A 25,430-nucleotide genomic window follows, 5' to 3' on the forward strand; every position below is an offset into this window, starting at 1 on the left:
GTCATTCTTCGCGTAGTGACAACAACAAGAGTCCAAAACGAATTCGAAGCCAGAATCTTGACCATCCAGTTGATGAGGGAGTCAGTTCCTCCCATGCCGATGCTGCTACTCTTATCAGAGACTTGGTTTTCCCCATGAATGACGGGCCATCCGAACAAGGTAGTACCACGAACTTCCCAAGTGAAGCAGATGATGCTCAAGAAGTGAGCAATGAACTGAATGCTACAGTCGTTGCTCCTGATGTGAGTAATGATCCAAATGAGACAGACGATATTGTTGAAGATGACTGCCCCTTGCCATTGGTAGAATACTTGCCCTCCTCACCTTATGTGAAGAATTTCATTCACCGCATTCTTGGTCCAAGTGTGGCTCCACGTAGGCGAAGGTTCATTGCTGAGGAAATGCAAGACATCTTTGATAGAATTTCTTCTTCCAAATCACCTATAGACCTACTAGCTCACCGTGATCATATTTTGGGGGCACTTGGTCTCTTGCGACCTATGATTAATACCCTTGAATCAGGCCAGGATGAGTTTCAGGAATTTGAAACGACTATCCAACACATTTTCGAGTTGGTCACTTCATTTTCCAAGAACGTTGCCTTTGTGGGAGAACATGCCCATCTAGATGTTGACCGCATCAATGCTTTGATCACCCAATATGAGCAGTGCTTCGCTGCCATAAAAACCATGAGCGTGCATCTAATAGAACTTAATAGTGAGCTTGCTGATGTGAATGCCACAGTGGTTGATGTTGAAAAGGCAGAGAAGGAAGCTGAAGAGGCAGCAAGACGAGCTCATGAAATGCGACAACAGTTTGAATCGAAGACAAGTGCCCTTAAAGAACGTGCAAACGATTTGCAGCAATCTTTAGACCAACAATTCGAAAAGGAAATTGGGCTTCGACAATAGTCGCATTTTCTTAGAATCCAAACGGAGCCAAAATTAAAAGAAAATCAAACAAAAACAAAAATTAGGAGGATGATGACTGACTTGTTGAGGAGGCGCATACTCGGACTGGTACTCTTCCTCGTTTCTGAGGATTCTGAGGATGTTAGCTTCCATGGGCGACTTGGGAAGTGTCTCAGACGCGTAAGGTCTGTTTTGGAAGAAAAAGGCTGAGATTGCTTTCCGCAGTTGCAGCGGAGGATTTCGGTGGTGTTGAATGCCATTGGTTTCCTTTAACAAATGGGTAAGTTTCTGATTTTGTGCAGAGTTTGGTTCCCTATCACCAAAAGATCAACATTCAAAGTCAATCTCCCACCATCTGCCACTGTCATCCTTCCCTAAATTATCATTCACTCCACCACCAACAATGCCTTCAATTTCCTCCTCTTCGCTTTCACCATCAATCTCATCATCCCAGTTATGCACACTTTGGTCCTCATCTGGCTTGTACGTCTACTCCAATCTCTTCAACACATCACGGTCTTTCCATTTCCCCACAACCGACACTGCCTCCTTCTTCGCCTTCCCAATTAGAATTTCGTTCCAAGAAAACCCCGAATCCGCAACCTTCTTCAGAGCCCCGTCGCCAAATCCCCCATAACCACCGTCTTGAGGCATCTCAGCTTGGCCTCCATCACAACATCCACGAAATCCAAATCATCCGACACAAGCATCAAACACTCAGCTCTCCTGTGATCCATCATATCCACAATGTGATTCCTCAATGCAGCATCCGCCCTCTGAGGTTTATCCACCACGCTCCGAACCCAAAACCAGCCCGCTTCACCTCATCCGCCAAACCCCTCCCTGCCTTGGGTGTCAAAACATCCCTTGCAGCATTCTTATACTTTTCCATCTTCATTGAATACTTACCAACCAGCTTCACCCTCCTGCTCCCTCTAGCAGACTCAATCTGGCTCAACCTCTTCATATGCTCTTTTTCATGAATCTTAAAGTGGTTCAAAAGCTTCTCATTAGTATAAAATCTCCTCCCGCAAACCCTACAAACGTTCAGTTCACCATCCCTAATCACAACCCTGTTCCTCTCTTTCCTTTCCCTAACAACCTGTGGAACATAATCAAGTGCATGGCGGTTTGCATATGCTATCATATGCCGAACAAGCCTGAAAGACGAAGCTGCCGTCTTGAGCTTAACGGCAGCTTCGTAGGGCGAGACTGATTTGGGTGGTTTGGTATCCAAATCCCAGAAAATCGCAATTTCTGGAATTTTTTCGGGTGGCAAACACGATGTTGGGCTCGAAGAATTAAAACCCGGTTCTGATTGGAAATGGCAATATCTAATCAACAGGGTAAATGGGTTTAGGGTTTCTGACCTTTTGGATTGAACTGTACAGAAAATGTGGTGAAATTTGAGATGTTTAAGCATTTCCACGGGTTTCAAGGTCGGTGTTTTTTATTTTCGATGAACTGCAAAAAGAAACAAGAGACCAATAAACGATAATAGAGAAACCAGAGGAAACAGAGAGCCTTGTGAACTTGAAGCTTACGAGTAAGCATTGAGTTTTCGCCGAGTTCGGCTCGTATGAATGTGACTTGGTTTTTTAGCGGGTTTTTCCTTTTTCTCGTAAATTCGTTTTAAAACCCGATTTTACAAATTCGCTAATTTTTCCTTCCTCTATAAACTCAAAATGGAAAAACAATTTCACTAAACTCAACCAAAAAAAAAAAGAAGAATTTATCTTGCCTATCCTCTCTCTAGAATGCTAGGTATGATGAATATGGCTTTTTTTATCTTTTTAATTCTTTAAGTTTTAGTAACGATTGTGATGAAAATTATACTTAAAAAATAGTAAAAGATAACAGTGAACAAAGCCAAACAATCCAAATAGTAATATAAACCCAAATATTAAATTGCACTGAAATTTCGTACCTGGAGGCAACTGAGGAATGGGATCAGGCAGAGAGAAAGGTTCAGGCTCTGGATCAGGCAAAAATCAAAGCTTTTTACTCTGAAGGCGCTCACGAAGGCCAGATACGCCGTGAGAGAAGGAGACTTGGGGCAATTCCTTCAAATTGTACACATGTTTTCTTTGAGAAGCAAAGCTCTAGTAATAAGGAAGTTGGTCGAGGTCGTGACAGGGATGATTGATGGTGTGAAATGGATGCTATTTCTTATGGCAAGGCCAACTCTATAAATGAAATTTGCTATCCCTTCAAATTGTACACATGTTTTCTCTTTGAGGAATCAAACAGTATTCTGATGACATTATTTACAATGAGGAATTTGGAATTAGTTTCTAGAATAAATTGTTTGGTTGGTCATTAAAAATATTAATTTCTTGTGTTAAGAAAATTACACTTTATATGTAATGGTGGGGTTGGGGAAAAGAAAGAAATCTGCAAATAATAACACACATAACACAAGTCATGTAGATATTATGTTGAAGTTTTGAAGAAGCTCATCTATATACTGATTATAATATAAAAAAAGTTAAACATTCAAAATTCCACAAATTGTCGTAGTTAATGAAAATGTTAAAGGAGAATGCAATTCATTAATTAAGATAAAATAATACATTCACAATGTGTTTAAATTGAAATAAATAAATAAAGAACACAAGAAAAGTTGCTCATAAAACTAAGAGATAATCACTTTCAAAACTTTACACTATTTTGGATAAATTTTATTTAAAAAGTTATAAACTCAATTTTTAACAATTAAAAAAACAAAATAATAAAAATAAAAAATATCCAATTGGCACACACTAATGCGTGTGGCAAGGAGCTAGTTATATTTATACGATGAAACAACGAAGTACATAACATGTTGATGTCAAAATTTGATCAACGAGACTAAAACCATAAAGCCATAAAAACACACGAAAAAACACTCACAATATAACGTTGTTCACTCAAATTCATGTTTCGTTTAGGATCACTAGTGTAGGTTTCACCATACAGTTTATTTTGTTAAGGAATATTATAGGTTCTTATATTCTTACAATAAAAAAGAATATTAGGTTCTGATATTCTTACCATAAAATTGGCTCAAATTGATATGTTCCCTCTTTTTTTTGTTTCTCTCTTTTCCTTTTCATTTTATGCTTTGCTGTGCTATTGCTAAGTTGATCCGACAGCTAGCAATAACTTCCCCACCTTTCATTTTATGCTTTATTGGTGACCAGGGATGCTTAGCAACTTTCTTCATCCGCCCTTCTTCCCATGTACTAACCGGTGATAGGTCAGCATCTTAGATAAGAATCCCAACCCAATCAAACAGTGACATCTGTAAATATTCAAAATTGGAATTTGCTGGTGATAGTTGATGATTGCATCTTTGTCCGACCAAAAATAAAAAGAAAAAAAAAATTGGAATTTTGCTGGAGTTGCTTCCTTGACTTTTCCACCTTTGTATGCAGTCCATTTTACACAAGGAGCCACGTTTGAGAGATAGCAATAAACATGTAGAGATGGATAAATAGAGAGGGAGAAAGAGAGGGAGCGAGCTTTCTGTATTTACACCGTTCAGGGGAAAAGAAAAAAAACTATTTCATGCCAAACTAACTACGGATTCTTTAATTGAAAAAATAACCACATATTAATCATCCTTTGGAACATAAATGCCCCGGTAATTGGCACTAAAGTATCTAAAGTTTACGAAATTAAGGATTTTGATGCAAACCTAAATTTGGAAAAGAGGGCACCAATTCATGTAAAATATGGTGTACTTAGTATTAGGGTATTGTGTGATAGAGTGCATTAAGGTATTTTTTGTATACCATAAGGTGTACTTAGTTAATTTTACATTTTGATTTAAATATTAGGGTGTATCTATATCATAAGGTGTACTTAGTTAATTTTAGATTTCGTTTAACAACAACAACCACTACTACATTTTAGTATTTGCGCGACGAATCCAATTTCGTCGCGTAGACTAACTTCTAGTCGCACGAATGCAAGCGCGACATAAAAATCGTCGCGCGTTATCTGTCGCGCAAAGATCGTGAAGAAAGACTTTGAGCGACCGATTCTACGACTCGTCGCGCAATTTTGTGCGACGGTTATCCTTCGTTACACAAAAGGTTCAGAGACGACGAAAACGTTCGTCGCACAAAATTACGCGCGACGAAAGTAGATTCGTCGCCACAACAATGCACGGCGAATAATTTTCATCGCGCAATACGTCTCGTAGACATTTGCGGCACCAAGAGTTCATCGTCGCGCAATTCGGTACACGTATTGCGCGACGAAACAATCACTACAAGGAAAATCCCTTTTAGCGACGAAACAGGATGGTCGCTATAACACCAAATTTCGTCGCCAAAGAAAAATAGCGACGAATATTTTTGGTTGCCAAGGTCGTCGTGGAAAGCTCGTGGCTAAAAGATACAATGCGACGAAATAGGATTTCGTCGCTAAAAGATTTTGGCGACCAAATGTGTCGTCGCTAAACAGCTCTAAGTTGGTCGCCTATAGAAAGGGAGTTGCCACCAATACCAAAAATTCCCGCGAACATGGAATTATTTGGCGACGAAATAAATATTTGGTCGCCTGAATATTTCAGCGACGAATTTTTTGGTCGTGAAAGATGTAGTTTATTTGTAGCATATGTTAGTTGGTTTGGTTATTTTCATAATGAGCGACGAAACTGATTGGTCGCCAAAACTATAGGTATTGGTATTATCAGATGGAGCGACGAAAACTAATTCGTCGCCAAGATGTGTATTTATTTATTTATTCTATATAATTATTTATATTTCAATCTTTGTAACAGAATATTAATTAGTCCATAAAGATTTTGAAAAACAGTAAATAGATGAAATTAATAGAAATAGGATAATTACTATTCAAAAAGATACTAGTTGTTTAAGCACACATCAGTGTATTCTAGATACAAAAGTCCCCAAGGTATGTATGCTAGATACAAAAACCATCAAGTAGCTGGATACAGAAGCCCCATAGAACCCCCAAGGAAGGCTAGATACAAAAACCATCAAGTATGTAGATGTACACACAACCTAATGACTATTTCCAATATCATCAAGATCTTCATAAACATTACGTGAACCACCACTATTACCTTGATCATCATGACAAGGATAATCACCAACATGCTGGGACGGAACTAAATGTGAGGGTAGAGGACCATCATGGGTTCGCATCCACTCAATGACATCCAAAAGTTTACCCACTGTGCCCTGAAGCTCACTTACTGTGCCTTTCAACTCACCAACTGTGCTTTGAAGTTCCTCAACCTTTTGCTCTGTAGCACAAGAAGAGGCAAATCCACCACTATGCGAACTCTCCACTCGGAGACTAGAACCCAAGCCTCGAATCCTCTTGCCCTTTGCAACCCCAAGTTCTACAGTCATGATCTCTAACTGTTGTGGGATAGGGAGTATGACTTGATCTAGTGGAGTTCCTGAACTCTCTGCCACTTGTTGCTTGGCTTTCTCATACTCTTCATTCATCTTCTTCTACAAAAAGAAGCAAAATATAGATATGTCAATATATATAAATGCATAAAAAGAATGAAGTAAATGGGATGCCAGTATGATCAATTGTGTTCATAAACTAGCAATGCCAATTATCCTAATCAAACAGTCACAATTAAAAAAAAAAAATTCAACTTGAAGCAAATAATAAAAGGAAAAGGCACATAAAAAATGGAATAGATCTCTTCGGATATGCAGATTACAGAAAGTTTGAAAATACTCACAGATCTTATAAGATCTTTTTGAGCATCTCCTGAAAGCAACAACAATACAAACAAGAAAATTCCAAAAACAGGGATTATAAATATTTGCCCAGCAACATGGCCCCCTTATAATTGGGTCTATTTTAACTTCTAAGAGCACAACGGGTTATTAGAACTGAATATGTTTAATAGGTGTTTGGAATTGGGCCTCCAAAGAGGAAGAGAAGTACAACTGCAGCAGCTCTGTTTCAAAACGATCTTAGCATGCACTTTTTTTGGTTGTCAATATATAAGATCATGAAAAATTTAGAAAACTCAAGACACATATCTTCATTGTGTTTCTAATTAATTAGTTCTATTTGCAATGGATAAAGCCTTTATATGATGCTAAAACCAAAGTACACAATTAGCATCTAAAATAATGGGCCGTCAAAAACTTGCATGACCAGTTGGCTGATCTTTTGGATTGCAGATTATGCAAGTCAATAGTTAATTGTTAGCAGGTTTATGTATGCCTTACCCCTTTAATTTCAGCAGCCTCGTTGATCCACATGCTCTTACCCTTAAGCATATGCATGTTGTTCCAATTGCTAATGTATGTAGGATTTTCACCCTTCTACATTTTCCCAACAAAAAGAAAATTAGAAATACTTGAAATTATTACAATATAATAAATAAAGAAAGATTTAAAGTGACCAAAAATTATAAACCTCTCTAGCAGCTTCCATATGTTTTAGGAAAGGACGTGACCCCCCTGTATGATCGAACTCTTTCTTTTTTCTGTTCTCAGCATTGGTCTTGCAGCGTTGCTGTTTTGATTAAATACATGAATTGTTTTTTTTTTCTTTTTTCTATTTGATACTTAGAATAAGTTCCCAATCAAAAAAAATGAAAACAGCAGATGTTATGATACATTAAATACCTGATATTGCTCATTTGTGTACAACGTATCAACCAAATAATGCCACTCTTCTAGAGTCCTTCGAGTACCAAAGATCTTTTCAGGGGGAGGTGTTTCTCGTGCAAGAGCAGGGTCAGAAGCATATTGCTTATAGTGTCTGTGGAGCTTTGCTTTCCATTCTTTATAAGTTGAGTGCATATGGTCATTAATAAATTTCCATATATCCGGATCCATTAAGTCCACATCAAACATGAACTAATATCAATTAACCATAAACAAAACAAGTATTAGTTATAATTTTGCAATGCAAATAGAAACATTGAAGGACAAATTTTTCAGTTCCCCCTAGAATACAATGAAGAATTGAAATAAAAAGAGAGCTAAATGAACAAAATTAAATTATAATCAACGAAGAATTAGATAAGATTACCTGCAATCCCAGTGCCATATCTTTCTTCATCTCCAAGCTCACTTTTTTCATCCCTAAAACATTCAATGGAGCTTTATTGCGAGTGATTAACCCAATCTCAGAGACGAACAGTTTCTGAGCCTCAATAGTCGCCACCAATTTCTGGGATGGATCCATCCGTATTGGAATCAAACTCTTCCTTTTTTTCACAACATCACAAGTGCCAGCCCCCACAGTTCGGCCACGAGTGTTCTTCCTCTGTGGAGAAGTTTGAGTATGCGTTCCCTCATCTAGAGACCCAAAAAAAAAAAACAAAAAACAGTAACTAGAGTGCACCAAATAAAGGTATAAAAATTAAATGCACAAAATATGGTATCAGTTACCCTGTTGGTGGGAACCCCCTCCTGAGGCTGATGAAGTACCTTGTTGTGGCTGAGTTGATTGTTGTTGTGGCAGCTGACATGGTTGCTCAAGTGGTTGTGGTGGTAGTAGAGTTGAAGTTTTCTTCCTATTGTTATTGTTGCTTAAGGTAGCAGCCCTCGTAAGTGTCATTCTACAATTACAGACACATAAACAAAGAGAGAATACAACAATATACTACCAGATCATTCCTTGAAAAAATAAACATAAATTATTGAACATCATACTTCAGCTGTAATGAATTGATTCTCATCACAAACATGCTTGAGATAAATGAATTATTCATCTAAAAATAATTGAACATAATATTTTATCAATAGGAAAGAAAAATAACATGCACATGCATTTCATTACATGGGGGAGGACACATGCAAACCTTATCCGAAGATATTTCTTCAATATACAGACCTTACCCCTTAAAACAGATTAAGAAAAACATATAGTAACTTGAAGATAATTAAGAAACATATAGTGCCTAAACAAAAGACAGCCTAACACTTCAATCCCAAATCACTATAATCATCACTGTGAACACTGCCTTCATCATCACCCGAATGTATTTCTTCAATATCATCATCATCAATAAAATCTTCATCCTCCATATCAGTTGGGACATGTTCAAAATTAATATCTTCGACAACAATTTCAGGTTCAACATACTCTCTACGAAGTGATGGACTGAGTAGAACATTATCTTCTGGTGCATGTCTGACACTAATATGTGCAATTTGGTCCACATCATCGTTGTATAGTGTTTCTGCCTCGTGAGCCACCTCATTCTCAAGAACATCCCACACATGTCTATGTGGAATTTTTTGAATTACCTTCCAACCATGACCCAAGGATGGGTCATCAAGGAAAAAGATTTGCTGTGCTTGTTTTGCTAGCACATAAGGATCATCTTTGTACCATAAATTCATTGAGTTCACTGACGTGAGATGGTAATCATGAACAAGCCTAACAATCTTTTTCTTTCGCTTCACATCTGTACTTGTATTGTACCACTCACACTTAAAAAGGATAACATGATAGCCATATGTGAATCCTATTTTAACAACACTAACTAATCTACCATAAAAATTACTTTCCTGATCAGCATGAGTTCCTGGTACCATGACCCCACTATTTTGAGTTGTGCGAGTTTCTTCTATATCTTTGACATGCCACCGAATTCCGTTCACAACACATCCTGTATACGTACAAACTCTTTCATCAGGACCATATGATAATGCATACACTTCTTTAGTCACCAATGTTGATTCCTCACTATACAATGCTTTGACATGATGCTTGAACCATTGGGGAAACGACTGCCTATGTCTATGTTCTATGTTAAACAAGCTTTCACGCTCTAATATTTGACGATGCTCACTGAAAAAATAAATAGAAAGTTAAATCAAAGCAATAAGAAAACAGAGTGATAAAAATAGAATTAATTACATTTACATACTTTCTAAATGGTTCAATTTCCTCGCAATTGTCCAAGATATACCAATAAATTGGTTCCATTTCTCCTTCAGACAATTGAAGAAATTTATAGCCATTAAAGGGCCGTGCATTTTGAGAAAATACTGAGAGCTTAACATTGGCTTCGCCACCATCATCATTTCGTTCAGGACGAGAGAAAACAGTCTCCACATTACGAAAATACATTGAACAAAAAGTTAATGCTTCATTTGCAATGTATCCCTCAACAATTGAACCTTCTGGTCTAGCTCTATTACGTACATAGCCCTTTAACTTTCCTAGCATCCTGTTAATCATTGTATATTAATATTTTAAATACAAATGAAAGAGAATCTAATCAAAATAAATATAAAAAGATGATGACTGAGTATTACCTCTCTATCGGGTACATCCAACGATATCCTACAGGTCCCCCAAGCTTGGCCTCACGTGGTAAATGAAAGGCCAAATGAACCATGACATCAAAAAAGGCGGGTGGAAATATTTTCTCAAGTTTGCATAAAATGACCACAATGTCAACCTCTAATCTGTCCAAATCTGCAACATTCAACGTCTTTGCACAAATTTGTTGGAAGAAACATGCCAATTCTACAAGTGGCGCGCACACTTCTTTTATCAAGTATGGCCGAATTCCAATAGGTAAAATTCGTTGTAACAAAACATGACAATCATGAGTCTTCAAACCTGAGATCTTCCCATCTTTGACATTTCGTGATATATTAGCAGCATAACCATCCGGAAATTTTATAGATTTCAAAAATTCACAAAATGCTCGACGATCAGCCGGTTCTAATGTATATTCTGCAGCATACTTCTTTATCTTGCCATTTTCATCTTTATCTAAATGCAGATTTCTTCGTATATTCATGTCTTTCAAATCCAAACGAGCATTGGGTGTGTCTTTTGTTTTTCCTTCTATGCTCAACAACGTTCCAACAATGTTGTCGCATATATTCTTCTCAATATGCATTACGTCCAAGTTATGTCTTATTTTCAACTTGGACCAATACTCCAATTCGAAAAAAATACTCTTATTTGTCCAATTTAACTCCATAGGTGTCCGCTTTCTCTTTCTGTCCAAATTATCAGGATGTTTACCAAGTTTACGATGCACAAGGTGATTAAACTGAAGTAATATGTCATCACCAGAGAATTCTCTTGGGGGATCCCTCATCTCAATAGTTCCATCAAAATTTTCAGAATCCTTACGCCAAGGGTGATTCTTTTTCAAGTAGCGACGGTGCCCCATATAACAAATTTTATTTCTCAGCTTGGTAGATGTTGTATCCTCAAGACATACGGGACATGCCTTGTAACCTTTTGTACTCCAACCGGATAAATTCCCATAAGCAGGAAAGTCATTGATTGTCCATATTACAGCTGCCCTCATGTTAAACCTTGTATCAGTAAACTTATCATAAGTTTCAATACCTTGTTCCCATAACTCTTTTAGCTCATCAATTAAAGGACGCAAATACACATCCAACTCCTTGCCTGGTGCCTTTGGGCCTGGAATAAGCAAAGTCATTATTGAATACTGTTGTTTCATACACATCCAAGGAGGTAGATTGTAAGGAACCACCATCACTGGCCACATACTATAAGATGTGCTCATATTCCCGAATGGGTTAAACCCATCTGTTGCAAGGCCTAACCTTATATTTCGTGGCTCTTCTGCAAACTCAGGGTACATCTTATCAAACTCTTTCCAAGCAATAGAATCTGCTGGATGCCTCATAACACCTTCATCATCAACTCGTTTATTCTTATGCCACCGCATGTGACCTGCTGTATGTTCAGACATAAACAACCTCTGTAATCTTGGCTTTAAAGGAATATATCGCAACACTTTTTGGGGCACCATTTTTTTCTTTTTACTAGTACTAGGTTTATACCTAGGCTCATCACACACTGGACATTTATCTTTACTTTTATGCTCTTTGTAAAACAAAGCACAGTCGTAAATACATGCATCAATTTTTTCATGCCCCAAACCCAAATCTTTCAACATCTTATTAGCGGCATAGAATGATGGAGGAATGCTATGAGGCTGTGGACAAATAGCACTGAGTATTTGTAACATTTGATCAAATGACTTGTTGCTCCAATGATGAAGTACCTTCGTATGCATGAATTGTACCATTGCTGTCAAAACTGATGCATTGCTACCGGGAAACAATTGTCGTTGAGATTCAGCAATCAACTTCTCATACTTATCCATCTCAACCCTATGTACATCGGTATCATCCCCCACATCTTCATTGTCCCCCAATGTATCATCTACAACTCCCAAGTCTGGTGGGAATGCATCATTCAAAATATTATGCGTATAATCATCAAGACGAGGTGCCTCTTGAGCAGTTGCAGGAGGTGAAGCTTGTCTTGTTATCTCGAATTGTTCCCCATGGTATATCCATGTGTGATACACCACTGACATCCCATACTGCCATAAATGTGCTTGGACAACCGGAAGAGAATGGCAATTCATATTCTGGCACTTCATACACGGACATGGAGTCTCATTCTTCTCATCCACATGTTGGCTTGCAACTTCCATAAATGACTGAATTCCAGCACGATATTGATTACTCAACCTGTTTTTATTATGTATCCAATCCCTGTTCATCTCTAACACACCTTGTCTCTGTCTTCTTATACCTCCTATAATGGGCCTTATCCAATTCAATCGGTGATGACTTGAAGCAGTTCCAAAATTTCATAACATGATTAGATCGAACACATTTATAGATATAAGCAAATAACTCTTTCACAGAATGACAAGCTAATAACTCTTTCACATGAAAATTATAAAAAGAGAGATTCCATATTAATTATGCTTTTCAAGGGTAAGTATCATGGTGACAAATTTTTTTTACAATTATTTCAACATTATTTTGCATAATTTAGTTGAACCCATGAAAACAGTTTAAAAAAAAATGAAGGCAGGCACAAGATTTGTAGCTATTCATACCTCTAAAGCAAATATAGCCTCTTAAGCAAGTATTCCAAACAACCTATTGGAAAAAAATATATATATTCAGTTAGACACAGTAAACCCATGACACAAGTCAAAAAAAAGAAAAAAAGGCAGATGCCAGATTTTTAGCTATCCACACCTCTTAAGCAAGTAATTCAAACACCCTACTGCAAAAAAGAAAAAGAAAAAGAAAATCTGTTAGACAATGTATCTTTGGAGGGCTTGAGTCCAAATTAGTCTTCAAACTCAAAATAGTATATGCCTTCGCCTCTAAGTTTAACCACTCATCATTAAACAAACAAAAACATTATTTTTCTGAGTTAACTCAAAACAGTAACGTAATAAGACATCACAGGAAGCACCAAATATCCAAGATAAAAGTCTCAACAAAAAACCAAATGGTTCAAAATAATATTGTAATCAACGCATCCACTTTATACAGTTATAACATGTACAATGAATAAAGTCAGGCTTAAGGTCACATGTCTCTCATGTAGTATATGAATTATCTGAAATTAGTAATTAGGCTCTTCATCTCAATTCCATAACAAATTATAATTCATTACAGTTCTTAATTATTATGCCTTATAAATTATTATAAAAACCATTTCAAATTAACAAAAATTTACCCTTGAAGCTAATTGAATGACCTTCCATAATATTCAAGCTACCAATGATCATCATATAAAGCCAAAATGGTTTGTTAAAAAAGAAAAAAAAAACGTAGCTGGAAGAGCTTGAAAAGGATTTCCAAAACAATCAAACCAACATTGAAGGATGATACTCCATCAGTTAAACTCTATTGTCCAATTAAGTGGTACTACACTCAGACACCAATACTAAGGGAAAGAAAAATAATTCCTAAACTGACCAGTTAATCTATGGGACGATGGCCCTGCAGCTATAGCTTATATATAAAATATAGAGACAACTTTGCAGCTAGTTTATACCTAAACTATAAAGAGAACTCAATAAGCTACATTGGCAAAAAAATCAATAACAATAACAAAAATAAAAAAAACATAAGCTCACAGACAAAGGCAAACGAACCTTGAAACGAATACACCCACAGACCAACTTCCAACTTCTAACTTTTTACTTCAATTATATAAATGAATTGTTATATTCTTTCTTCCAATAGATAGTAAAGAAATTCAGAATTAATCCAGAAGTATCAAGCAAACATTCAAGACTTGGAAAACAACCAATCAGACTCAAAGCATTAAAACATAAAAAAAATGAAATAATTATTGGGTACGTGTGCAAGTGAAACATCTCAAATTTGAACAGAACCCACATCAAATGCAAAACAGGGCATTCATATCAGACACAGAACCCTACTCAAATTTGACATAGAACCCACAATAATTAACTACTTGAAAAAGAAAAGTCATTTTATTCAGAAAACTTGGACTGTTGAATGTTCAAGCATTTAAGATATCAAAAAGGAAAAATCAAGCACTGAAATTCAGTTTCGATTTAAATTCCTGGGTATCTATTTTCGATTTTCCTTGATTATTTTCTCAACAACCAAATGGAATCCACAACTGAAAATCAGAGCTCAAAAGAAAATGAAGGTAAGAGAGACAAGATAGACTCACCATAAGCTTTCCGTTGAAACACGTAGTGAGGAGGACTTCGGAGATGGAGTTTTCAGATGGCCGTCGATTCCTGACCGTGGTAGGGAAAGGCGTGCGAGATGGAGTATCGCTTGCTGACGTTGGTGGAGGATTGCTCTGCCGACGTCGGTGGAGGATTCCTTTGCCGATGTAAAACAGTGAAGAGTGGGTCTGAGAGGAAATAACCAATCGGGAACTTTTTAGTTCATATTTTTGTATTTAAACTCTCCAGATTAGCCCCAAAAACTATTTGGTCGCCCATATGCTAATATACATAAAACTACGTCGTTTTATGGCTTACATTTTTAAAAGCACAATGATCTGCGACGAAAACCAAATAGTCGCTGGCCCCACGAAATTTTTACGCGCCAATTCTAACTTAGCGACAACACATTAAAACTCAGCGACCCAATATTTTCGTCGCCAAAACTTTTGAAGTTTCGCGCGCACTCAATTCCGCAAATCGCGACCAAATATACGTTTGGTCGCCAAGTCCTTGCCTAACCACCAAAAACTTTCGTCGCCCTTAGTTGATAAATTAGTCGCTATTTAGTTGACTCAAGTCATCACGGATGTCTAAAAATCACAAATCTTTTGGCGACCAACTGGAAAAATTTTGTCACCGATTCTCTTTTTGGCGACGCAAATATGGTGCGTCGCTAAAAATTTCGTCGCAAAAGAGGTTTTTCCTTGTAGTGAATGTTGTCGCGCATAACCTTTTGCTCGACGGCAAATTGGGTCGCGCGATACGTGCCCACAAAATTTGTGCGACGCAATACTGTTGTCGCAGAAATCCATTTTAGCGACGAAAACGTTCATCGCGCAAAAATAATTATATGTATTTAAAAAAAATGAAACATTATTTTTTCGGAATATATAAATTTGCGCGACGACAAAGCTTTCGTCGCGCAAAATTAATATATACATTTATTATATAATTATAATATTACTTTTGTTTTATTTTATAAAAAAATAAATTTGGTTTTCTTTTTTGGGTAATAAAATGAAATTCCAATAATAAAAAAATTGAAGTCAATAACAAATTTATTATATAAAATAAATGTATGCTACAAGAGAAAGATTTAAAAAATAATTACGAAAATAAAAAAACTAATCGAATAATGTTCCAAAATCTACATTATCGTCTGGCACATGCGGTTCAGAGGTCTGGGGGTCTACAGGGGCCGGCGTCTGGTGGGGATGCTCGGGATGGACGGGCTCGGAGGTCGGCGCATCAAAATGCGGAACTGGAATGCCGGACTGTGCGAGAGACTGCAGAATGACCGACATCTGACTCTGAAGAGTGGCCACCTATGCTGTCAAAGCAGTGACCTGACTGTTTGACTGCTCTGATGAACGGGGTTTGGGTTCCCTCCGCCTGGCATTCCCTATCCCTTGACAATATGTCCCCGGTCTCCTCCCTAGAGTCTGATCCAATGTCTCCGTCAAGATCTGAAACCCAACATCCTGTGCAGGATCCACAGACTCGATCGGAGTATCGGGAGGAAGTTGGGAGGCGGACTCCTGAAGAACCAACTGGCTCCTCTCCACCATCGTCGTCTGTTTAGCATAACATAAAATATAAATTCAAACATTCATATAAAAACCTTTAAAGTTGAATGCGTAACATAAGAATTAAAATTAAATAATACTTACATGAAGGGACTCGGCCAACTCATTCCCAGGTCGAACATAAACGTCGCCAAAGATGTCGATATCTGAGAATTTGGACCCCCCCAAAATTGAACAAAAGAAGAAAAATATTAGTACGAAAAAATAAATTAAGAATAATGAAAAAGTAAAAATTAAATAAAAATTATTTTATTATTACCTGACGCCGTGCATCCATCCTATACGAGAAGGGCCTGGAACCCGAATGATGGAGAAGAGTCTTCTTCTTCCTATTGCCCTTATTGATTTGGGCTTTATTCTGTTATACAAAAAATAAAACGTATTAGTTGAAATTGAAATTAAATATAAAAAATTAAAAAAACATTAGTAAGAAAATAAAATAAAATATAAAAAATTACCACAAAAGCGGGCGCCTGAAAATGAGCGCAGAGCCACGCCCAACTATCCTCCCGGCCCTCAAGCTCTTTCGGACAACCCTCTTGAAGAGCGACTTGCGGATCATCAAACGCCTCAAAATGGTGGTTCAAGTCGCTCTTCCACTGTTTGTACCTCTCAGAGAAGAGTCTGTTGACGTACGCCAATGACTCTTCGTCAAGGTCCTCCAAGTTGTAGTTCGTCTGCAATAAATTAATTACATACATTTAAAAAATATAAATATAACGTTTGAAAGAAAAAGAATGAAAAGGCCTACATACCGACAACTGGCCGCGAACCTCAGTCTTGGTCTCGTCAGGCATCACCTTCCAAGACTTCCATTGCATCGGGCAATAGCTCCGAATGACATGACCAATGTCGTCGGCCAAGGAGCTATGCAACTCCGCCGTCGGTGCAGCTCGATGTCGCTCGTCGTAACCGATGTTGATACGACTGTTGGTCACTCGGGTGACCTTCGCCGTCTTCAACTGCCGACACGGCCCTCGGGTGTTCTTCTTGGCTGCAAAGAAAGATGACATGAATGTTAAATAAATAACAAATTTAACAATAAAATACACACACACACAAAAACAAAAACAAGAAATAAAAAAGAAAATTAACTGGAGAAAAAGGAAAGCTATACCTGGCTGTGACCCCGATGCATCAGTGGATGTGGTGTCGGTGGTGCTGGAGGGCCGATGACGCCGCCTGGCGCTAACAGGCTGCGCCACTGATGACGCTGATGAGGCAGGCGCCTGGGACCCCGCAGGTCCAACTGCCAACTGGTCTATCAATGCTGGCGCAGTGGCAGCAGATGTCGGCTGAGTCGGGGGCTCAGAACTCTGCGTGGTCGTCACCGCCCTACGACGTCTAATCAGGTCTGACATCTGCACAATTTCATTAATACACATACAAATTAATAAAATATACAAATATTTGAAAACACATACAATTTTATTCAGATTATTGACCTAGGGTTTGCGAGTTCGGAGTATCCGGGACTCCGATCCACGATCCGTCGAATCCTAGACGATCCAAGAATACAAGGTACACCATGCGTGAGTTTGAGTTCGATCCAACGGTCTGAACATAACAACCCCGGAAATCGCACAATAGGCAAAATTCGTTCGAGACGCAAACAGTAACCAAATTCCAATCCGAAAACACCTACGCGCTCGTGACAACTACAGGATTGCACTGGGACCTAATTCAGGTGGCTACAGTAACCCACGCGCCGCCCCACGCGCCGGGAGCCGCGGGTGTCCAAAGCAATACCAATCGCTGGAAAATTCTAAAAACTAAGGGCCAAGGTTCCTACCCTAGGTTCAAAACATCAATTGGAGCCACTTTTGTTCTCGGACATACCCCGAAAAATGGTCGGAAGTGGCCGGAATTGAAAATCAAAAACCGGCCCAAACTTAGGGTTTCAAATTAACTGCCCTATTACAACAATTTCAGAAATCCTACCCAACCATCAGATAAAGCATCAAAAATAGGACAGAAACCATACCTCAGGTGTCGGAATTGGTCGCCGGAGGAGAGAGATCGACGGCGGCGCAGATTCGATGAAAATCGAAGAAATTGCGGCGGCTGGCTCGACGGTGAGGGCGGGGGAGCTCCGGGGTACCACCGTTGTGGCGGCCCGGTCCAAATCCACCGGGGTAGGAGACGGAGCTGACGGCGGAGAGAGAGACGAAGAGGTTTAGAGTTTCTGCAATCTGGGAAGAATGAGGCCATCGCGTGGTTTCTGAAATTTTATTCGTTTTTGCGCGACGAAGGTAAGCAAACGTCGCGCAAGAAATTTTAAATGACTATTGCGTGACGAAACAGGTACGTGTTCCGTCGCGCAATGTCGTTAATCCGCCAAAATTTGGTAAAAGGGTGGTTTTTGCCCGACGCACAACGCAGCTTGTCGTCGCGCAATGTTGGCAGTCTGCCAAAATTTGGGGTTTAGGGTTTAGCAGGCGATATTGAAATCTTGCGCGACGCACAACGCAGCCTGTCGTCGCGCAATGTTGGCAGTCCGCCAAAATTTGAGATTTAGGGTTTAGCGGGCGAGATTGAAATCTTGCGCGACGCACAACGCAGCCTGTCGTCGCGCAATGTTTGCAGTCCGCCAAAAATTGGGACCTAGGGTTTAGAACTTGCGCAACGTATACGTGGACCGTCGCGCAAAAACTCGCAAAAAAATGTATGCTAACCGTCCAAGGCGAAAGACGGTGAAAAGGAGAAAGGGCTGGCTGAGATTGCGCGACGAGTACGTACAGCGTCGCGCAAAAACTCGCAAATTTTTTTGACTAAGTGTCCAAGGAGGAAGAGTGTGGAAGGTGAAAGTTCTGGCTGATATCGCGCGATGAACAGCATTGGTTTCGTCGCGCAAGACTCTTCCATGCAGGCTATGTGCGACCAATTATACTTTGTCGCGCGCTGTTGTAATAACGGCAACATTTTTGGTTTTATTGTGGAGAGATTGCGCGACAAAAATGTAAACGTCGCGCATGTCAGCTCTCTGTAAACGCGAAAATATTTGTAACCAAGTGTTGAAGGAGGAAGCGCGACGACGAGTCGTTTATTCGTCGCGCAAGACCGTTGTTTGGAGGCTTTGTGCGACCAAAGAGAGTTATTCGTCGCGCAAACCCTAAACCCTAAAGCGCAGAAACCCTAAACTCGGAACTAGTTTTCATGATCCAACCGGCAAACTTGTTTTTTTATACTTCGAGATCGTATATGCCGAAAATCAAAAAAAACAAACATTAAGAGATCAAGTAACAGGACAAAACTTGTCGACGGTTCTAAATGAAAAGTCATGATTTAACGTTTATTTTTGCTCTGATTTGTATGATTTTTTACAGCTACTTTTCTTTACCCTATATGAATACAATTACTAAATTTGATCTTCAATTTCAGATGTTTACACTAGGGTGATACGACATAATGTTATGTTATATTTAACGAAAGTATAAGTAAACTATTCATTGTTGCTGAATATATGGTTTTGATGGCAAACGCATTCTACGAAAATAGGTTCAGCAATCCAGCCGTCAAACTTGTTTATTTGTACTTCGAGATCTTAGACCCCAAAAAGCGAAAAAATCAAACATTCAGAGATCAAGTAACGGGACAAAACTTTTGAACGGTTATAAATGAAAACTCATGATTTAACGATTATTATAACTCCGATTTTGATGAATTTTTACAGCTACACTCCATGACCCTATATGAATACAATGAACTAACTCGATCGTCAATTTCAAATATATATGTGCATATATAATATATATTATAAAATAATATATATTTGCGCGACGAACATATGTTTATCGTCGCGCAAACTTTCATCGCGTGACGGACGACACGTTGTCGCTCAATTTTTTTACTTCACGCGACTAGTGTATTTTGGGTCATGCAAAATTTGCACGACGAGGTTTACTTCGTCGTGCAAACATGGCACGACGGGGTTTACTTCGTCGCGCAAGGGTTTTCAGTTTTGAAAAATGTTTGTTGTCAATAATTTTCAAACTTTGTATAAAAATGTTTGGATATATTTATTTATCAATGTTTTATAACAAATTTTGTATCATTTTCATTTTGTAAATGTGTTTTGTCAAAAAAAAAATTAAAATTTATTATTAATAGGGTTTCGATATATTGATTTACCAATGTTTGATAACTAAATTTATTTGAATAATGTTTCAGTTGTCCACATATATAAGGTTTGGATATAACAACTACATATATTCAAACATTTGTATTACACAAAGTCTGTACAGTAACATAATAAAATTACAAAAAATTTAATTATTCATCATCTGAACTATAATAACTTTCGTTATCGTCGCTATCATCACTTTCGGTCTCCCAATCCTCCTCCTCCTCCTCTACTATAACTACATCATCTTCGCTGCTCGGGCCCACTACAACATCGAATCTTGGAAGATCCCCGAGGTCAATTGTAATTGACTGAATCGGTATTTCGATTGAAGACACTCCTTGTATTTGAAACGGTTCTTGTATAACATGTGTATCTCGAAGTGTTTCCGCATCATTTTCCATTGATGATTCTAAACGTTGGTCAGCCACATTGTCGACGTCGTTGTCAGTTAGGTCTAGTTCTGGTATAGCATACACGTTCCTATGATCCATCTTCTGAACAACTTTCCAACTGCTCCCGGCTTTAGGGTCATCTAGATACACAATTTGTGTTGCCATGTTTGCCAAAATGTAAGGGTCGTCATCATACCAAGTTCTGTTAATGTTCACAGATAGTAAGCCATGGTCGATTTTAACACTTCCCGGCCTATTTGGGTTGCTATCAAACCATCGACACTTAAACATGATCATTTGGTATCGATCTTTGTAAAGCAATTGAACGACATTTGTGAGTTTGCCATAGAAATTAATGTTTGTACTTTCGCCTCCACCTGGGACATGGACACCGCTGTTTTGCGTACACAACTTGTCATCTCGTGCAGCCCCCAAAAATTTAACGCCGTTAATATAACAACCCGAAAACAATTCAGCGCGAATCGGGCCGAAGGCCAAGTTATATAACTCATCACTGTAAGTGGGGGAATTCGATGATTTCAACTTATTCACCTAATATAATAGAAAACCATTCACATGTTAGTCTGATAAATTAAATACTACAATTTATATTTGTGAAATACAAAACACTTATAACTTACAGATTCCAAAAACCATTGTGGAAACAATTCACATTGTTTCTGGGCAACTAAATGTGATGGATGTTCTCGCTTCATCATCTCTTCATGCTCATCTAAGTATGCCATTATCTCGTCACAATTGTTCAGTACGAACCAATGCGCTACTTCCATGTCATTTCTAGAAAACGACTCTCCTCGTCCAGGATCTCCAAAGGGCCGTGCGCTTTGGGCAAAAACAGAAAGTTTTTCCTTCTCATACCTCCGTCGTTATTACGCTGAGGACGATTGAAAGCCGTCTCCACATCTTTTAAATACATTCCACAGAAAGTAAGCGACTCATATTGAACCCAAGCCTCTATAATTGATCCTTCGGGCTTCGCCCTGTTGCGTACACTTTTTTTCAGCTCTCCGAGAAGCCTGTCAAAATAAAAAGATATGATACAAATTAGCAAGCCTGTGATAATGATGCATACACAAACGAAAAGGATTATATACCTTTCTATTGGATACATCCAGCGATAGTTGACAGGACCAGCAAGCAATGCCTCTTCTGGCAAGTGAACCATCACGTGCATCATACTTGTGAAGAAAGCTGGAGGAAATATCATCTCAAACTTGCATAGGACTTGGACAATGTCATGGCGCAACTGCAATATGTCTGTCTTTCGCAATGTTTTTGCCGTCAGTTGGGAAAAAAATCTGGACAACAACATAATTGGCTTCACAACATCTTTCGGCAATAGATGTCGAATACCCACAGGAAGTAGGCGTTGCATAAACACATGGCAGTCATGGCTCTTAAGTCCAGTAAATTTACCCCCGTCAACATTCACGCAACGTGCGATATTAGAAGCATACCTATCAGGAAACTTTACAGACGATACAAACTTTAGAAACTCTTTTTTGTCATTCGGTTTCATAGAAAAGAATGCAAGATCCCTTCTTGCTTTATCACTGTCCCTGTTCATCCATAATCCCCTTCGTATGCCCATTCTTTCCAAATCAAGACGGGCTTTGATTGTGTCCTTTGTCTTGCCCTCGATATCTAGAATCGTGCCCACCAATGTGTCAAATACATTTTTCTCAACATGCATCACATCTAGATTGTGCCTCAATTTGAGTTTCGACCAATATGGGAGCTCAAAAAGCATAGGCTTGTGAGTCTAGTTCATATGTGTCGAAGGTCTGGTCCGGCTAACTGTTTTTTCGAACGGAGCAAAATCCAAACGGTTAAGCTGTTCCAAGATCTCATCACCGGACCATTCTCTAGGTCTGAGGCGACGCTCTGTGTTCCCGTCGAACTCTTTATCTTTTTCCCGCCACTCGTGGTCCCATGGCAACCATCTCCGATGACCAAGGTAACAAACTTTTCCCGCGTGCCAACCAGAAGTTACATCTTCCTTGCATACAGGACATGCCATATAACCCTTTGTGCTCCACCCAGAAACCATTGCATATACTGGAAAATAATTCACAGTCCACATAACTGCTGCCCGCAAAGTGAACATCTTCCCAGTTGATTTATCGTACGTGCGAACACCGTTTGTCCATAAATCCTTCAGCTCATCAACCAGCGGCCTTAAGTAAACATCGATTGACCTCCCAGGATCCTCAGTTATCAAAACAGTCATCATCATGTATTCTTTTTTCATGCATTTCCAATGCGGCAAATTATATGGGAATACGAAAATCGGCCAAGTGCTGTGGTGTTGGTTTAGAACCCCATACGGATTGAATCCGTCAGTGGCAAGTCCTAATCTCACATTTCGGGGATCAGCAGCAAACTCGGGGAACGTTCGATCGAACTATTTTCATGCCTCCCCATCTGCAGGATGCCGCATTACATCATCGTCTACCCGTTTTTCCTTATGCCATCTCATGTCTGTTGCAGTGTGCGTCGACATATACAATCGCTGCAACCTAGGTTTCAGGGGCAGATAACGCATGACTTTTTGTGGGATCTTAGTCGTTCTATTCTGAGATGTCATTTTGAACCTCGACTCATTGCATATAAGGCATGTATCCAACGTTTCGTGCTCCTTGTAGAATAACATGCAATTATTTTTGCAGGCATGAATTTTTTCATAACCCAATCCAAGACCATTCAACACCTTCTGCGCGTGTTTATGATCTTTTGGCAAACAATTGTCCGTCGGAAGCATTCTCTTGAAAACCCCTAAAAAGTAATCGAAACACAGGTTCGACATACGATACTTTATTTTTCCGTGCATTAGCTCTACAATGGTCGTGAGAACGGAAAAGCTCTCGCACCCCGAGTATAACTCTTGGTTTGCATTTTTTAACAGTTTTTCATATTGTTCAAACTCCGCGCTGTCTATTGGTGTTGGCACGTCATCTTCCCTTTCGTGATTGATGTTGGTCGATGCAAATGGAAAAATATCCTCTATAATATCCATGACTTGATCATTAGGATCCACAATATGTTCAACACTGTCCATTCTTGTGGCATTTGAAGACGAAGCATAGTCTAATTGTTCCCCATGAAGGTTCCAAATGCTATATGTCTCAATCATTCCATTCCTTACTAAATGAAATCCAACATTTTCAATTGTCTCCCACAACGTGTTATTACACCTCCTACAAGGACATCGGATTCTAGTTGCACCCGGGTTGTGTCTACGTGCAAACTCAATAAAATCCTCGATTCCATCCAAGTATTCGTCTGAGCATCTATTTGGGTTCTATATCCACCTTCTGCTCATAATTCCTGAAACCATAATCACAACATAACAATCACAACAACTTCATACGAAGTTATAATGTCACCTTATGCCTCCGGTAAGGGCCCTATCCCATTCGGGAATGCATAGTTCTGTCACGTAACCTACGGCTACATGAGATTAGATTTCGACATGGATGAATTTCGGCAGCATCTCGATACAGTTCTTGAGGTGGGCATAGGTATTAATACCTACGTACCACCCGAAGAACGTACCGAGATGACACCGAAATCTCCACAATCGAAACCTAATCCTGTAGCTGTGGATTACGTGACAACACTATGCATTACCAAACTGTCCAAATAGTGGGACAATTCAAGAATTAATTGGACCGCAGTCATGCTTTACGCATCCATGTACAAAATCCAACTAATCTCGAACGGGAAACTAAATGTTACTAAACATACAAATAAAAGTACGAAGTTAATTTCAATTAACTTCGTACATCACAACACATTGTGCTACATCACACACAATTTAACAACATAATATAAATATAACTTCAGAAAAAAAAATGTACACATAACAAACTAACTTTAACATTTTTAATATATAAAACGAATAAAATACCGTGTCAATCGTTCTCCACCAATCGCTAATTATAAATATCCCTAACGAGAATAAAATTAATAGCGTTAGTACGAATTTACATTAATACTTATAAAGTAACGACAACAAATACTTACCCGATGAACGTACTGAATTTCCAGCAGAGACAGCGGTAGAGAGGTTGAGAGAGAGGCAGAAAGGAAATTTTTTTCCTTTCTGCCTCTGCAATGGCAGAGTTCTGATATGAAGAAGAAGGACTTTACGCGACGAATAATAAAATCCGTCGCGCAAAATACCGTCGCCAAAAACCTTTTTTTCGTCGCACAAAACGAGTTTTTTCCGTCGCGTAAAAGCTTGTCGACAAAAAAACTTTTGCGCGACGTAAGATGTCTGCGTCGCACAAGATTCCGTCGCGCAAATTCTTGTCCTCGTCGCCCAAAAACAAAATTCCGTCGCGTAACAATTATTCTTCGTTGCGCAAGAATGTACCGACATCTGCTTTACGCGACGAAACATATTTCGTCGCGCAAAATAAAATATCCCCCCTCAATTATTTTGGCGCCAAATTATAAATATCCTTCGTTTTCTTACGCGACGATAAATGGTTTCGTCGCGCAAAGTTGTCTTTTGCGACGAAACCTGTCGTCGCAAGAGTTTTCGCAGCCAAATCACCTCGCTTTTACGCGACGAAGTATACCATCATCGCGCTATGTTTTCTTACGCAACGATTGCTCTCGCCGCGCAAGTATTTGGCGCCAACAGAATACCCGGGTTTTTTTTTCCCCCCTTTGCGCGACGAAGTTGTTTTTATGTCGCGCTAAGATGTTTTGCGCTTCGAAAACTTTGGTCGCGCAAGTTGTAAATTTTTTGCGCGACGATGTATTTTTTGCGTCGCTTTATTGCGTTTTGCGTGACGAATATGTATTCGTCGCGCAAACTTTTGTCGCGCAAATAGTAAAACGTAGTAGTGAACACCCTTTTATATGTACAAATTTTTTACATTTTGATTTTGTCTTTACAATGTATCCATT

General features: G+C 38.9%; 1 pseudogene; it reads right to left on the reverse strand.

Moving 5' to 3' along the window:
• Positions 921-2,334, reverse strand: LOC18787124 (annotated as a pseudogene).

Source organism: Prunus persica, chromosome G2 (genome assembly GCF_000346465.2).
Source record: "Prunus persica cultivar Lovell chromosome G2, Prunus_persica_NCBIv2, whole genome shotgun sequence".
Lineage (NCBI taxonomy): Eukaryota > Viridiplantae > Streptophyta > Magnoliopsida > Rosales > Rosaceae > Prunus > Prunus persica.